A 14146-nucleotide genomic window follows, 5' to 3' on the forward strand; every position below is an offset into this window, starting at 1 on the left:
CCCCCCCCCGCTCTCCTTTCAGCATTTCAGCAGAAGCAGAAGAAGGGTTTGCGGGGCTGACCCTCGGCATCTCCACCCTGAGAAATGGGCAAAAGCATCCCTGGCGGCGCCCTGCGAGCTTCGCGGCCTTTGACGGCGAGGCAGGAGCAAGGCGAGAGCGCAGCCGGCTTCTGCTTCCAGCCGAGCCCGGCCTTCTCCCCCCCCCCTCCCCGCCCTCCTCGCAGCGCGAGAGGGAAACAAAAAACAGGCCCTTCCCCGGCCGCTCCCGCTTAATCTCCCTCCACCCACCGGTTGCCCGGCCAACAAGCCAGACAAGCAGGTGATCCATTGACAGGGAGCAGATGGTCTCCCGCCGAGGTAAGCGAGGCCCAACAAAGAAACCATATTGATCATATTGCTCCTTTCCTATTCTTCGGATGCAGCGTCAGGGCTCGGGACGTTTTCTCTCACTCGAGCTCCCTCCTTCCCACCGCTGCCGGGCCTGCCTCTGGCACACAGGGCGACGCTGCTCCGCCTCCCCCTTGGGCAAGGCCTTGAAGGGCTGCCTCAAGAGGAGCTGCAAATGGCGCGCTTCCTTCCTTCCCTCCTCTTTGCCTACAGCCCAAGGCCGGCTAATAATAATAATAATAATAATAATAATAATAATAATAATAATAATAATAATAATAATAATATTTATTATTTATACCCCGCCCACTCTGGGCGGCTTCCAACAGAATATTAAAATACAATAATCTCTTAAACATTAAACATCTGGAGGCAACCAGATGTCTTCTAAAAGTCTTTTAGGCTCCTGAGGCATAAACGCCCCACAAAATACTTACTGTATTCCCCATCCTGACAGGGGAAAACGCCACAACGGTTCAATGGCAAGGCACTGTCCTTTCATGGCTCCCCAAAATCAACTGTCCACACACCATCAGGGCCGGATTTAGGTTTGATGAGGCCCTCAGCTACTGAAGGTAATGGGGCCCTTTATATGTCCAGCTGTCCTTTGTCAACAACAAATCGTGGCAGTTTTTTTTGTGTTGAATATATGCTATATGGTAATTGATGGACCTAATAGGTATCTAAAGCCATTTGCAACATGTTGCCATGCAACCAGTCCATGCAGAATGTAGGCACACTATATATAGAAATGAGCAAACCTGTGATATTTTAGGGAGCAGGCTAGCAGGTGAGGCCCATTACTTGCATCATAGGAGCCTACACAACACCAAACACTGTTGCTGTATGTAGGTTTTATTTTATTTGTTTTTTATCTTATATTTTGGAAATGTACATCCAGTTTTTTCCCCTTTAATTTTTTGGGGGGCGCCCAAGAGAGTGGGGCCCTAAACTATAGCTTGTTTAGCTTATACGTAAATCCGGCACTGCACACCATACATCTAAAGTAGTTTGTTAATGGGGTGCTGGGGTGGTGGCTATGAGAGGGGCAAACTACAGTTCCCAAAATTCTTGGAGAGAGGGGAGAAGGTCATGTGCTTTGGGTGTGCAGTGTGTATGCAGCCTCGGTTTCTGCCTAATGGCGGGGTTGGCTTCACAGTTTAATGCAGGCATAGGCAACCTTGGCTCTCCAGATGTTTTGGAACTACAACTCCCATGATCCCTGACCACTGGCCCTGTTAGCTAGGGATCATGGGAGTTGTAGTTCCAAAACATCTGGAGAGCCAAGGTTACCCATGCCTGGTTTAATGGATGTATTCCTCGCTTCCCACAGCCTAAGGAAATTTCGAAGCAACTGATCAGGGCAACTTCTGTTCCGTTAAGGATTTGATGCCCTTGAGGTAAGGAGAAGAAAGTCAGACACTTGGAGGCACCCTTTCATTCCATCACATAAAACCACACTTGTGAAAAAGTGGGAGGGGAGGCCGTCATACATTTTGCTGCTTGAGATAGAGTAGCAAATAGAAAACCTCACCCCTGTCATGGGTGCAGCTGCTCCCCCTAAATCAATACAAAGCAATACAAATCTGAGATTCTGCCCCCCTAACAAAAATTGTGTCTATTCTCATGACCCCTGTTGATGTCATGGTACTCAGGACTGGCCAAATTATTTCGGCAGCTCTCCTTACTTAATCAAATCCTTAAATCAAATAGCTAACCATTTGCTGCACTTTCATGACACCCCAAGTTAGCTTCCTAAGGTGTCTGTCGTATTCTGGCGTGGTTCATAAAAGCTGAGCCAAAACATGGCTAAGTGTGAAAGGTATATCTGGAGAGGAGATCATGGCCACTTTGTCCTCCCTCCTCTGCTTCTGCAAACTAAGGCATAGTTTGGCTTCACATGTCATCCAAAAACAGTCTCATACTTTATCTCCCCATGCCAAACTTTGGCTCAACCTTGTGCTTTGTTGGATGACACACTGAGGGCTCATCTTTGTCCCACCGCTTTCCCCCATGGTTTAGTGCTGAAGTGGAACAAACAGCAATCACATTTTCTGCGGATTACCGTTTGTTCCAATTTAGTGCTAAAGAGCATGTTTTCCAGGGGAAAATGGCGGAGCAAAGGCAAAACTGCTGAGACACATGCCTAGAAAGAATGGAACAAACATAAAACCATGCTTTCTAAGCACAGGACAAGCAGAAGTGTGCATAAGCCCCAAGTCCCCCAACCTTTTTTTTGCCATAGACTGCTTGGAAATTGCTGAGGGCTTTGGCTCTTAAGGATTTTTCTGCCTGTTTTACCAACTATAATGTGCTGCAAAAGGTGCTATACAATTTTAAATTTTATTTTTACAGACAGGCCATGGACCACCTGAATGAAACACTCTTAGACCACAGTTCGGGTCTTTAAGCACTAAGCTCATAGCAGCACAACAGTAAGAGGTCTAGGAGGGGAGCAAAGCAGCCACATATCTCTAGGAACCCACATGCTTGTTTCTGACGAACCATTGTTTGGCTTAACAGCACACATGATTCAGGTCTGTGTCTAATAATAAGGCTGACCCAGCTTTTTCCTCATCTGGTGTTAGCTTTTCTTTCATCCCATATTGCTTTTTAATGCTGCTGCTTTGGCAATCTATAAACCCTCTTTCTCATGACTGGCTCAAGACATTTTGCCACCATGAGTGGCATCATGGCAAAATTTGAGTGCGGTGTCTCATGATCCTTTGCAGTGTCTCAGAGAGTGGCACAGGGTTCCTAGGGACACAAGATCGGGAGCAAAACTGGCATAGCTCTGTGTATTTTATTTATTATGGGAATTCATATTCAACTGTTCAAGGCAACTTCCTGTGTAGACTTTCCTGAGTTATTCCAGGTAGTTTGATTCCAATGGAAGGTTGTGTGCCTGTGTGCCGGCAAATTGCAAGTCTTCAAATTGCTGCAAATCGCAGCCTTGGGTGGGGGCATGATGGTAGGAGGGCTATTCCTTTTCCTCTGTTGCATTTTCTTGTTATTTGCCCTGTTATACTTATTGAGTTTTCATAACACTAGATTGTGTGTATGTTTGGGATTTTCATTGGGAAAATGGCACGGGGAATGTGTTAAGACCTCTCTATGTGCACCATAATCCCAATCCAAATGGGAACCCCACATTGCTTCAGTTTGCAAAAGGCTAAAGAGCGAGATGCATTCACACACATCTGTCTCATCTATTTTGGCCCTCAGACCCAATCCATTGAACCAAATATTTCTTTGTTAAAACATGCCCTCCTTGAGATAGAAGAAAGGAAAGGAAAATGGCCCTATAGATTATCTCCCTGCCCCCAATCACTTTATTCAAGTCTGGATGCTTATGAGGGATATCTGGAGGCGCTCCGACTGTACAGTCTTTCCCTCCTTCTCAGCCATTTATCAGGACTGACTCAGTATTCACTGCTGTGTAGCAAATTGTGGTGATACCAACAAGGAAAGCTTGAAAAATGGTTAGCTCTTGTTCACAATTTTGCGTCCTACTTTCATAGCTGTCACATAAATTCACCGCAAGCCTTGCGCTAAGACAAGAGAGAAGAATTTTTTTTTAAAGAAATAGTCTGAAAACAACAGTGACAAAACCCAAGGGCACAGTTTGCTACGGTGTCTGCACTTGTTTGCAGGTGGTTCTGGAAACTGTAACTACAGTAGCTGCTTCTAGTGTTTTCACAAGTAGTTGCTGTATAGCTTTTAAGATAAATTTACTCTCCCTTCCCCCAGTCCATTTTACAGTAAATAAAAATGCCCCAAAGGCCTTTTATTCCCCCCAAAGGGTGAAATGTGTGTGTGTGTGTGCACCCCCTCCCCATACACACATGCAAGAAAGAAATGAAAAGAAACAGGTTCTGTGAATAAAGGCCAGACAATGCAGGGTCACAAAGCTGTCTCAACTAATGTCATAGTGGAGCTGCTGGGCCAGCTTACAGAGGACTGCTTGTTCCTTGATGTTTATTGTGACCGGTATAACACATGTAACACTTTGCGAGTAGTTTTAGGAGAAGTGGAAAAGAAAAGGTCTTTCACAATAACCTCTTTTCTGATGCATTTGGAGCATTATGCACTCCTAAACACCTGTGGTTGACAAAGAAGGATCTGGGCGAGACAAACATAAATAAATAAATAAATAAATAAATAAATAGAGGGTCAGTGTATGCAGCCTCTCTCTTCTGAGCACAACAGAGCTTTTAGCTTTAAAATGCTCCTTAAGTTAGTCTTTTATGAACTTCAGTAATGGACAGCAGTACAAGAAGCAGAGGGTAATTTAAAGTGATGGCAAAAGTTTTGTTCTGCAAAGGTATTTCAAAAGATAGGATGCTTTCATGCCATTTGAAAACATTTTCTCTGTGTTGTGCTTTGTTTTATTATTTACAACTAGGCCTAGCCACAAGTGCCTAGCAGTCTTTGTAGACTGAAGAATTTTGCAGCATAAACCACAAACACTACTAGACTATTGCATGGAAAAGACTGGTTTTTAAAAGAAATACATATACAGAGGCACCCTTACTAGGAAGGAAATTTCATTGATCTCAGTGGTGCTTCTGAATAAACATGCATAGCATTGCACTGTTTGGGTGTAATAAACATATTTGTCAATAAGTTCAGTGGTGCTTACTTCTGAGTAGATGTATAAGGGACTGCACTGCTAGGCATCAGTTCCGATGTATTCATATCTAGAAGTATATTCACTTGAAAAAATGAGTGAGACGCACCTCAAAGTAAGCAGGGAGAACAGAGCATATATTTCTGCAATTTTTTTTAAAAAAAGGACTTATTGCTATAATAAGTTCTTTTTGGACAGATAAAATTAGGAATACAGAAAATCCAGATTCAGATAGATTTGATGTAGTTGCATAACTAATATGCAAAGTTAGAGCAGTATCACATCTTTACTTTTGTAAAGTATCACCGACTTAATTCTTGTGTCCACCCAGTGCCGAATCTGTACAGCTACCCATTTTCCGCCGCCCAGTGCTGGTGGTGGTAGGGAATGAAGGGGAGAAACATATGGGAGAGAGATGTTTTGCTGCAGCTGGGTCAGAGGAATGTGTCTGGTTGTGCTGTTGCAGGTGCACCATGGTGTTTCTTCTCTCTGAGCTCCTCACAGCAGTCGTTCCTCCTCTGGTCACTGCCATGGATGCATGGCCTGATTATTGGTCTCCACGCACTGCTGTAATCTGCAAGGGATTCCTTTGTTCTAATGCCAGGGTGGGAAAACTATGACCCTCCACATAGTGTTGGACTCCAGCTCCCATCAGCCCCAGCCAGTATGACCAGTACTAGCAACCAAGCTTTATGGGTATGTTTAGCCTGGAAAAGAGAAGCCTGTCACATGGAAGATGGAGCAAGCTTGTTTTCTCCTGCTCTGGAGGGTAGGACTTGAACCAATGGCTGCAAGTTACAAGAAAGGAGAGTCCAAATAAACATCAGGAAGAACTTTCTGATAGTAAGAACTGTTCAACAGTGGAACAGACTCCCTTCATTGGAGGTTTTTAAGCAGAGGTTGGGTGGCCATCTGTCATGGATGCTTTGGTTGAGATTCCTGCATTGCAGGGGGTTGGACTAGATGACCCTTGGGATCCCTTTCAACTCTACAATTCTATGATTCTGTGATCCAAAAGTCAGGGGTGATGGGAGTTGCAGTCCAGCCAGCAGCATTTGGAGTGTCACAGTTTTCCCACCCCTATCTAGACCAAAAATGGGTTGAACTACTATTGTTTCAGAAGGTAGATACATAAGGATAAATATCAGGTTTCCATGTAATAATTTCAAACAAATTTCTTTCAAACATGTTATTAGATTGTGAGAAATGGTTAAATAATTGTAATAAAGAAATATGATTTGATGCTGCTTCATATATTCATGAAAGCACACATAATCTTCTTTACCATTTGCACAGCTAGAATGCTTTCTATTGAGATCAGGTTTATTTTCACTCTTCTGGGGCAGGGTAAGGTTTTATATCATGTCACTGAGGTTGGTAGCATTAGAAATAAAGGGGAAATAAAGGGAAATTTAGCATGGAAACAGATGTTGTAATTTAGCATGGTATGGGGTCCGGTTTGGACTATTATATGGATTTTAAAAGCTGTGATTCAGGGCACTGGTTCCCAGAGTAAAATCATGCTGTTTAGGATTGTCTTGAAGGAGAATCCTCAATTTATGAAGGTCATAAAGGAAGGGATTATACAGATAGGTTTTCACAAAATATCTGATCTGAAGCTCATTGAAATCAGCAGGAGTTTTTAACTCCAGCTTTAAACAAATAATGAATTGAACCCCCAATGCATTATTTATATTAAAGTATAGTGTTCTGAATCAGACTGTTAGCAAATCAAATGTTTTAACCAGGGGCCATCTCAAGCTCTTTCAAGATTGCAGGAAACGTAAAATATGTTTACTTGAGAAGCTGAAGTAGAATTCAATGATGTCCAAACAAGAGATGGAAAGATACTTATTATATACAGCATACATCTGTCACAATCCCCAACTAAATGCAATAAATAATAATAAAATAAATTGAAGCAAAGCCTAAGTGAGAGACCTTGTGGGGTAGTGGTTAGTGTGTGGGACATAAGCTAATGAGCCCTGGGTTCAAATCCCCACAAAGTATACTTGGTGATATTGGTCTAGGCATTCTCAGCCTACCATACTTCACAGGGTTAGGTAAAGGGACCCCTGACCATTAGGTCCAGTCGTGACCGACTCGGGGGTTGTGGCGCTCATCTCGCATTATTGGCCGAGGGAGCCGGCGTACAGCTTCCAGGTCATGTGGCCAGCATGACAAAGCCGCTTCTGGTGAACCAGAGCAGCACACGGAAACGCCGTTTACCTTCCCGCTGTAGCAGTACCTATTTATCTACTTGCACTTTGACGTGCTATGAGCATAAAAGGAGAGGTGTCTTGCATACCACCCTGAATTCTTAAGGAGAGTAGGATAAAGGTTGCCCAGGCTACAAATCTACAGATAGTGGAAACTTAGTACTGTAATAAGAAATTACATGCAGATTTGGGAGAGTGTGCTCTAAGTCAGAGATTGGCAATGTGGTGCCCTCCAGAAATTGAACTATAACACTCCCCTTCAGGCCCAGTAAGCATTAGCAGTGGTCAGGGGTGTTGGAAGCTTTAGTCCAAAAGCATCTTTTAGTCCAAAGGGCACATATTGACCATTCTCATCTTTATGAATGAAGGATAAAACAGTATCCCTTAGTTTTTAAATGTTGCGTTGACTGCATTAGTACAGAGTAAAATATTAGTGAGTAGGGTACCAGATTACTAGCTCTTTTGTTTAAACTATGGCTTGTGAAATCTGCACAGAAATGAGAGCTTAATCTGAGTCACAGCTCATAGGAAGCTGTCTTCTATCACACTATACATAAGGTTTGGGCTGGTTCATATGGGGAGATGTATTATAGTTTTGAGCATCATAGGGCTTCAGAGGTCAATACTAGCACTTTGAATTGAGCCGGGAAGTTAATCAGTAGCCAGTGTGGTTGTGACAAAATCAGTGTGCTGTGTTCAGACCTTCTCATCCCAGTCAACAATCTGGCTGCTGAATTCTGCACTAGTTGTAGTTTTTGAACTGTCTTCAAAAGCAGCCCTGTGTGTAATGCATTACAGTATAGTAATCTAATTTATAGGTTATGAGAGCATAGACAACTGAAGCTAGGTTATAGGGATGGGAATCAACCTTGCTTGAAACCCTGGAGAGACACTGTCAGTCAGCTAGGTGAACTGAAGCATAATGTAGCTTCCTAAAGTTCCATATTGCTTCTTTTTTCCCCCATATTTTTTATTGATTTTACAACTGTATACAATAACGGATCACATAAAAAGAAAGAAAAAGCTGTACCAATCACACAGAAAAAAAGGAAATATCCCACAGGTATCCATTTACAATTTACATATCTCATATAAAATTATCATTTTATACATATTGTCAACCTGGGTTTATATCTCAAGTTATTGCATTTTCCTTCTTGCTCTATGTTTTTCTCTTCACCCCACCTTCCCCAACTCGTCTTCCTCCTCTCTCTCTTTCGGTTTTATTTCCGTCCGATTAATTTCGTCCCATTATATGTTTTACCAGATACCCTTTTCCTTTTAGTTTCTTAACTATACGCTTACGTCCTGGTTACATGCCCTCTTGTTGCATTTTGTAATAGCCATCTACTAGTTTTCCCTTTTTCCCTTTTGTTTTTTTTCCTTGGTTTTTCCTTACTTAAATTTTACAATAATCTTTCCTATAAGTTATAATTTTTTCCCATTCTTTTTGGAACTTTTGTTGTTTTTGATCTCTGATTCTCCCCGTTAACCTCGCTAGCTCTGAATATTCTATCAACTTCTCTCTCCAGTCTTCTATCGTTGGCACTTCCGTTGTTCTCCACTTTTGCGCTAGAATAACTCTTGTGGCCGTGGTGGCGTACATGAAAAGTTTGTAGTCTCCTTTCTTTATACTTCTACTTAGTATTCCTAATAACATTTCCTCAGGTCTTTTTGGGAACGTGTATCACAACAATCTTTTTAATTCATTATAAATTTGCTCCCAATAGATTTTTACCTTTTCACAAAGCCACCACATGTGGTAATAATCTCCTTCTTTGATGTTACACTTCCAGCATTTTTTATTGTTAGACTTGTTGATTTTTGCAAGTTTGACCGGCGTAAGATGCCATCTAAACATCATTTTCATGATGTTTTCTTTTAAAAGAGTGCAGGCTGTGAATTTAATTTGGTGTTTCCATAAGTTCTGCCATTGATCAATACTAATGTTGTAACCTAGATCTGTCGCCCATTTGATCATGCACTCTTTAGTAGCTTCATCTTTCGTATTCCAGTCTAGGAGGAGGTCATACATTTTAGTTAACAATTTTTCTTTACCTTCCAATATTTCTAATTGGAATTTAGATTTTTTATTCTCAAATCCGTGATTTTTATTATCTCGTTTGAACAAATCCTGTATCTGGTAGTACTGTAACCAGCCTACACCCCTTTCTTTCAGTTGTTCATAGGATAAGATTTTCCATCCCTCTTCAGCTTCTACAAGAATGTCTTCATAACATAACCAATTTGTTTCCATGTTCGTTTTTTTAATTGTTAAGATTTCTGTTGGCGACAGCCACCTTGGAGTTCTCCTTTCTATTAAGTTTTTGATTCTACTCCAGACTTCATACAGTGGCCTCCTAAACACATGTGATAGGAAGCCTCTATGCGATTTTACAAAAGTTCCATATTGCTTCTGCTGAGGTATATTCTGAATTAAGTTTTTCCAAGTATGCCATTAACCAGCAGATCCAACATGCTCTGAAATCAGTGGAACCCAGGCTTCTGTAGAGTAAATGAATAAAACCTGCAGCCGGCAGGAAAGAGCCTTCAGCAATGTGTGATAGTGAGGTGCGTGTGCTGGTAAAAGATTTGGGGGTGTTACAAGCCTGTCCCTATCTCTCCATATGAAATGTTGGCGGGTATGCAATGACATCCTATCATGGACACAGCAGCTGACATTTTGGGCGGTTGGTTCCATGAGAGCAAACCCACTGGTGTCTTCCACCCCTAATTTGACAAGTAAGTGAACAAACATTTCATACCCCAGAAGACTGTGTTGTAGAATGTGGGATGGTTCTCCGCTCTCTGATGTTTCCCCTCAGTTACTTAGCAATGGCTAATCAAGATATGCACACACCATATTGTTTTACGTGTTTGACTAGGACCCTGACAGATTAATAGGAAGGGTAAATAGCAGGCCTCTCCGTGGTGGCTCAGTGTGGGCTGGCAGGGCTGACTGCTGCCAGACTTTGTTGTAGCTGCACAGAGGAAGCTGCAGCAAAAGCCTGCTGGGGCAAAGTGACCCAGGTCATTGGTATTTGTTTCTCATCTCTATAGAAAACAATTGTCCCCTCAATGGAAGACGGCTTTCCGAAATGATGTGGTTCCACAGGAGAGGAAGCAAGTTTGCTTCCACAGGAGTATAAAGACATGGATGTACACAAAAGCTTTAGAAAGCTTTAGAAATTCCTGAATGCCATGCAAAATTTGGGGGATGGTGGATCTGGAAAATCACTTTTACAATTTTTTTTTCCTATTTGAAGCAGCAGAAAATCTAATGATTATTGCTGTAGGACTTCCCCTGTAGGACTTCTGAAAATTGTCTTCTTCCTCACTCTGGACATCCTTGGTGGCGGCTGCTGTTTCTTTTTGTGCCTATTTTGTGTCATGGTATAAACTTTCTTCGTTCCATACACCTTTCTAAGGCAGTCTAAAAGCATGTTTCCCCACAGGAGCTTAGTGTTAGAAGTCCTAATGTAGTGACTGTCTTCCTGGTTAACGTCCTTAGCAAAATTAAGCTTTCAAACCAAATCACATTAAGTTTTAAACACATAACTTATTTTCACATATTTGTTTGTATAGCATGGATGTGTGTTTGTATAGTGGAACTGTGCCTACATTTTCTGGACGCTGTCCTCCATATGTTCATCCAAACCTATGAACAGTGCCTACCTGTGTCTTTTAAAAAAGCAGGAAAGAAAAAAGAGAAAGAAGTTTATGGTGAGAAAGAGCCAATGAGGATATGTGGGATAGGGCTTTCTCCGGGGTAACTGAGACCTAAGCACAAGAGCACTCTCCCCTCCAGCAACTAGTGTCCAGAAGCATTATGTATAGCTATCATGGCTAGTAGCCATTGATAACCTTCTCCTTCATGAATTTGTCTAATCCATCTACCGGTAATTAAGGCCATCCAGGTCGAAGACCATCTCTTTATTATTATTATTATTATTATTATTATTATTATTATTATTATTATTACCCCGCCCATCTGGCTGGGTTTCCCCCGCCACTCTAGGCGGCTTCCAACAATTACCAAAATACATTAAAATATCACAGATTTAAAACTTCCCTAAACAGGGCTGCCTTTAGGTGTTTTCTAAATGTCAGGTAGTTGTTCATCTCCCTGACCTCCAATGGAAGGGCGTTCCACAGGGCGGGCGCCACTACCGAGAAGGCCCTCTGCCTGGTTCCCTGTAGCTTTGCTTCTCGCAGTGAGGGAACCGCCAGAACGCCCTCGGCGCTGGATCTCAGTGTCTGGGCTGAACAATGGGGGTGGAGACGCTTCTTCAGGTATACTGGACGGAGGCCGTTTAGGGCTTTAAAGGTCAGCACCAACACTTTGAATTGTGCTCGGAAACGTACTGGGAGCCAATGTAGGTCTCTTAGGACCGGTGTTATGTGGTCTCGGCGGCTGCTCCCAGTCACCAGTCTAGCTGCCGCATTCTGGATTAATTGCGGTTTCCGGGTCACCTTCAAAGGTAGCCCCACATAGAGCGCATTGCAGTAGTCCAAGCAGGAGATAACCAGAGCATGCACCACTCTGGCGAGACAGTCTGCAGGCAGGTAGGGTCTCAGCCTGCGTACCAGATGGAGCTGGTAGACAGCCGCCCTCGACACAGAATTAACCTGTGCCTCCATGGACAGCTGTGAGTCCAAAATGACTCCCAGGCTGCGCACCTGGTCCTTCAAGGGCACAGTTCTCCCATTCAGGACCAGGGAGTCCCCCCCACCCGCCCTCCCCCTGTCCCCCCAAAACAGTACTTCTGTCTTGTCAGGATTCAACCTCAATCTGTTAGCCGCCATCCATCCTCCAACCGCCTCCAGACACTCACACAGGACCTTCACCGCCTTCACCGGTTCTGGTTTGAAAGAGAGGTAGAGCTGGGTATCATCCGCATACTGATGAACACCCAGCCCAAACCCCCTGATGATCTCTCCCAGCGGCTGCATATAGATGTTAAAAAGCATGGGGGAGAGGACAGAACCCTGAGGCACCCCACAAGTGAGAGCCCAGGTGTCTGAGCACTCATCCCCCACCACCACTTTCTGAACACGGCCCAGGAGGAAGGAGCGGAACCACTGTATGACAGTGCCCAGCCCCAGCTCCCAACCCCTCTAGACGGTCCAGAAGGATGTTATGGTCGATGGTGTCAAAAGCCGCTGAGAGATCCAGCAGAACTAGGAAACAGCTCTCACCTTTGTCCCTAGCCCGCCGGAGATCATCGACCAGTGCGACCAAGGCAGTTTCAGTCCCATGATGAGGCCTGAATCCCAACTGGAAGAGATCCAAATGGTCCGCTTCTTCCAGACGTGCCTGGAGTTGTTCAGCAACCACTCGCTCAATCACCTTTCCCAAGAATGGAAGATTTGAGACTGGGTGATAGTTGGCCATATTGGCCGCATCTAAAGATGGTTTTTTAAGAAGCAGTTTAATAACTGCCTCTTTCAGCAGTTGTGGGAAGGCTCCCTCACAGAGAGAAGCATTCACCACCTCGCAAAGTCCATCGCCCAGCCCTTCCCGGCTAGCTTTTATAAGCCAGGATGGGCAAGGATCAAGGAGACAGGTGGTTGCTTTCACTCGTCCAAGCAGCCTGCCCACATCCTCGGAGGTAACAGATTGAAACTGATCCCACACAACTTGACCAGACAGCACTCTAGCACTCCCCCGCCCCTGCCCTGCTCCCACGGTGGCGTCTACCTCCCTCCGAATCTGAGCGACTTTATCTGCAAAAAACCTTGCAAAAGCATTGCAGGAGATATCTCTGCCTCCTATGAGAGTGAGTTCTAGGGTTTAACTCTCCACTGTGTGAAGAAGTACTTTCTTTTATCTCTCCTGAATCTTCCAAGGCATAAAGTCATAGCTAGGAGTCCAGGACTCAAGCTGCCCAACACAGCTTGGACTACTGTCACTCTAGCAAAGTAAGCCCGGCAGGGTCCCCTGGCAGAGGAATGGGACCAGCAGAGGTCTCTGCCCTGGCCCTATCAACTTCAGCCTGGCCTAGAGGCCACTTGTCAAGCACTTTTGCAAAAACAACGAGGTTCCCCTGGATATTGTGTGCTTTGCCTAGAAAGTGGCTAGAAAGAGATTGTCTCTTTCATTGGTTGACCACTTCCTGTGATTCCTTTGCTTCTGCTAACAGATACTACAACAGGCCTAGGCAGTGCAGAACAGAAACATGAGATGATGTAGCCTTGGCTTACATTTCTTTTGCTTTGGTTCAGCTGATGTTGCCCGTAGCTCCATCCTTTCCAAGGCTTTCATATCTGAGGCACAGTGTTAGCCAACATGATGCACTCCTGCAGTTGACATCTCTGATCATTGACTATGTTAACTGGGGATGGTGGCAGTGGAAGTCTAGTAACATCTGAACAGAGGCAGGTTTAGGAGAGTGCAACTGGTTTGGCTGCACTGGGCACAGAGCCTCATGGGTGCTGCAGAGGATGCCACAAGTATTATTTAGATTGGAGTGAGAGAGATGGGAGGGGTGCTGAATTTTGGTGTCTTATAGGGTGGCACTTAAATTTTAGACCCCAAGGTCTGTCACGGATCTGAAGGGCACTTACCCGTGACCTTGTTTCTGCTCTTCCTTCACTATTGATTCTGGTTAGAACTATAACTTTGTTACAACTTCCATCATGTGTTTATGACTTTGGTGGCTGACTTTAAAATCATACCCTTCAACGTTACACAATTGAAAAAAGGGACACTCAGAACCTAGCAGCCTAATGCCATGGCCTGGGTGATGGTCGTGGACAGTCTTTTTTTCCAAGGAGTACTCAAGGGTATGTAGTACTGACACCTCTCTTTTTTGTTGTTAAAAAGTGTGGCACTTACTGTAACAACTTCATGGTGAGTACTGGCACCTTTTTTCTAGAAAAAAGGCACTGGTGGTGGGTCAAAATAGTC

General features: G+C 43.9%; 1 long non-coding RNA gene across 2 annotated transcripts in view; it reads left to right on the forward strand.

The window, feature by feature from the left end:
* Window positions 1–237: 237 nt before the first annotated feature.
* Window positions 238–14146, forward strand: part of LOC132592769 (uncharacterized) — a 61865-nt gene continuing 47956 nt past the window's right edge. Inside the window, exons 1-2 of one of the 2 annotated variants that reach the window (XR_015951745.1) lie at window positions 318–357; window positions 1721–1787. This is a non-coding gene — a long non-coding RNA (uncharacterized LOC132592769). Of the gene's footprint in view, window positions 358–1720; window positions 1788–14146 lie in introns of both variants that reach the window. The other variant, XR_015951744.1, reaches the window with a different exon arrangement.

Source organism: Zootoca vivipara, chromosome 9 (assembly GCF_965207765.1).
Source record: "Zootoca vivipara chromosome 9, rZooViv2.hap1.1, whole genome shotgun sequence".
In the NCBI taxonomy this organism is placed as follows: Eukaryota; Metazoa; Chordata; class Lepidosauria; order Squamata; family Lacertidae; genus Zootoca; species Zootoca vivipara.